Raw genomic sequence first — 3829 nt, 5'->3', positions numbered from 1 at the left:
CGACCTTTTTCCCCATCGCTTTCATTTTTTAAATAGTAATTAATAAACATTCGATACCATTACAATTTCCTTTGATTTAATTTTAAATGAATATTTAGAGTGCCCAGGTAGCACATAAACAATGCAATTTAACGGTTTTCTTAAAGTAGGAACGTTTAACCTGTGCGGCCAGAGCGCTCTCCTTCCTTCTGCTCTGCGTAAACCTGAACTGATCACCTACTTGTGCGTAATCAAATGTCTATAGGGGAAAAGATGGAAAAGATATTTTGCCTCAGACCGACTTATTGCTGTTTTATGGTGTGGCTGAAACTGCGATTTGCTGCCACACGGACTGGAATAACAAATGCTGCAGTAACATGAGTTGTCAGGTTCGGAGTCACTGGCAGGAGCGGACCCGACTTTAATACGTCATCCCAAAATAGAAGCTAATATCTTAATTTGACCTTGAATGAAAAATGTTGTTATAAAACCTCTTAAAAGTTTTTATCACAGAGGAGGCAGCGCTCATTTCTGCCATCAGTCTGACGGCGCGCCGGAGTTTACGCAGCGTGCATGCTTATTGAATCTTTGTGTGTGTGTGCGCGCGCGCGTGCGGCACAGCTCCATGAGCCGCTCAAGTCACCGCGTCTCGTTATTGGCGCTATTTAAACCAATGTTGTAAAATTACTTCTGCCCAGCCCAGAAGTGCTCACATGTGCACCCGTGAGCCGTGGTTCCGCTGGAACGCGTCTGACCTCTGACAGACGCACTCTGAACTTCAGATCTTCAGCGTGCTGTCAAAAGCCTGAATGGGAATCATTTCTTGACTTATTTAGTTACATCCACAATGTTCTGTGTGTGAGGGTTACAATGTCAGAACACCTGCATGAGACAGGATGTTAATTACAATCTGCCAGAATGACTCTCCGCCTTCAGATTCCTCCAACACCGTTAAAAATGATCAATTACGGAACATATCGGCGTGCGCAGGCCAGAGTGCTGAAGCTCGGCACATTGTTATTATGAAGCTATGGCACATGTGGAGGACACGTGCAACAATATACTTGTTTTCAATTACATTTATTGTGCCCACTTAATTTTTCTTAGGCCCACCCACAAATGAGTTTCTGGCTACGCTAATGGTGACATTTGACAGACTTCTCTGAGCTCCGCAGCCATTACACTTTTCACCTCACGCACCCCCTAGCGGCAGCTCGCGCACCCCCGGGGGTGCGCGCACCACACTTTGGGAATCCCTGATTTAAGCAATAAAACAGGTTTCTTAGTAATAATGGGGAATTTCCACAGCTCAACACAGATCCACTTGGCTCGACTTTTTCCATTACAACTGAGAAATGGACTTGTGACCTGAGAGGGTGATATGATCTTTATGTGACACAAAAATACAACACACAAAGATGGAGTACATGGTGGTCATGTTGAACATTCTGTTTAGTCGGTGGCTTTTTGTCAGACTCTGAACCCAGAACCTTCTCATCCTTATTAAATGGTAATGTGCTTGTAATTGTATAGCAATACCCAAGGTACTTCACAACACATTCAGTCTATAATGGTGCAGAATAAACAGATTTAGCACCTGCAAATAGACAAGAATTCTGGCCCTCACAGACCTGTTACTACTTCCTTAAGAAGCTAATATTTCTTCCACTTTTTACCTGTAATGATACCTGTTTGAACATTTTCTCTGTATAAAAGTCACCTGTCCGCATCTTCCAACAGTCAACTCCAAGCTCCACCATGGCCAAGACCAGAGTGCTGTCTAAGGACACCAGAGACTTGATTGGCTCATCCCAGTCTTGTGCAGGTGTACAATCTACAATAGGCAAGCAGCTTGGTGAGAAGAGATCCATTGTTGGAGCAATTATTAGAAAACTAAATAAATACAGGATGACTGACCCTTGACCTGGAGCTCCATGCAATATCTCACCTTCAAGGGTACAAATGATCTTGATAACAGCGAGGGAACAGGCCAGGGAACGTTCAATGACCTCAAGAGAGCTGGAACCAAAGTAACCGTTAGTAATACGCCACGTCATCATGGATTAAAATCCTGCTGCACTCAAAAGGTTCCCCTGCTAAAGCCAGCACATGTCCAGGCCCATCTATAGTTTGTCAGGGATCGTCTGGATGATCCAGAGGAGGACTGGTAGGATGACATGTGGTCAGATGAAACCAAAAAGAACTCTTTGGTGAACACCACTCGCCACATTTGGAAAAGGAAGCATACTGAGTTGCGTCCCAAGATCTCTATACACACTATGAAGCATGGTGGTGGAAATGTTATAGTTTAGGGCTGGTTTTCTGCAAAGGAGACATGACTAATCTACAGTAAGGAAAAGAAAGGAGAGAATGGAGACGTGAGTTGTGAAATTTTGAACAAAAACCTCCTTCCATCAGTGAGAGCCTTGACAATGAAACATGGCTGCGTTCCAGCACGACAGTGATCCCAAACACCAACTGGGCAATGAAGGAGTGGAACATAAAAGCATTTCAAGGTTCTGGAGTGGCCCATCTGGTCTCTAACCTCAAACCAGTAGAGAATCTGCTGAGAGAGTTCAAAGTTTGTGTCACCACACGACAGACTCCCCCGCCAAAAAAAATCACAGCTCAGTAGAAGATCTGCCTGAAAGACCAACTTGGTGAAGACCTACAGGAACAGTTTAACCTTGGTTGCAATGAAAAGGTCACATTACAAAATATTGATTTGAACTTTAATAATGCCATGCAGAAATATTTAAGTGTCAGTTTTAATGGTTCTTATTTGGACACAGAGTAGTAGTAGTAGTAGTAGTAGAAGATTTTTAAAAACAATGGCAATCTCTGTTTCTTCAGTCTGGAATATTTTATTTATCTTTTTTACCTTTTAAATTGTCTCAAATAGTTAAACATTCTAAAAACGTTTTATGTTCTTTTCTGTCATGCAATAAATAAATAAATAAATACCTTCCCAATAGGAAGTTAAAGATCTCAGATCACTTTGAGCATATCACTGGTTGTCTCAAATTTATTTGCTGTTGTGTCATCAAACCATTCTAATGTTATAATCATGTATTTAAGAGTAGTCAAGAATCGAGTGCATCATAGGATAAATAAAAGTGTTGTATCATTTTCTGACACTGTGGGAAACTCGTGACTCATTTCTGAGGCTTGTAGTCTGACAGATAAATGTTGTGGTCAAAGGAGACCTAAGAAATCCAATCAAGGAAATGGGCGGATGGGTATTTGTAGCTAAGCACACGTTGTTATAAAGGCAGGTGTGTAGTCTGCTGGTTTAGGACATGCCTGCTGCTTTAATAAGGATCAGCCGCTTGAGGAGATGATCTCTTGTTAAACTGGTCAAACCCTTCAAACACAATCACAGCTGATTAAACAGAAGGGGTCATTGTATCTCAAATCCTTCTGTTTCATTATGTAATAAAAATATATAAAGGATTATAACATGCAAAGAAACAAATACACTGGAATCAATATTTAAATCTCTGCAATCCAGATTAGAGTTTCCTCTTAGTTTCTTTTTCTGGGTGTGTAAAGGTATGTACGTTCAAACGTACTAACACGTACAGTCACATGCTACTTTATTAGGTGCATCATATGAATACTAAACTGGACCCCCCTTTTGTCCTTAGATTTGTCTTGATTCTTCATTACATCAACTCAACAAGGTGCAGGAAGTTCTGATCCACGTTGACATGATGGCCTCTATGGTGCAAATCTCCCATTCCACAACAGCCCGACAATTCCATTTTTATTTATTTATTTTTTATTATTTCTATCTTTTTCAATACTGTTCTGGATTGGGACGGGGTGACTGAGGAGGCTGTTGGAGTCC

This window comes from Nothobranchius furzeri, chromosome 9 (assembly GCF_043380555.1).
Source record: "Nothobranchius furzeri strain GRZ-AD chromosome 9, NfurGRZ-RIMD1, whole genome shotgun sequence".
NCBI lineage: Eukaryota > Metazoa > Chordata > Actinopteri > Cyprinodontiformes > Nothobranchiidae > Nothobranchius > Nothobranchius furzeri.
The sequence above is the reverse complement of the archived record's forward strand: the minus strand, read 5'-3'. Positions refer to the sequence as shown.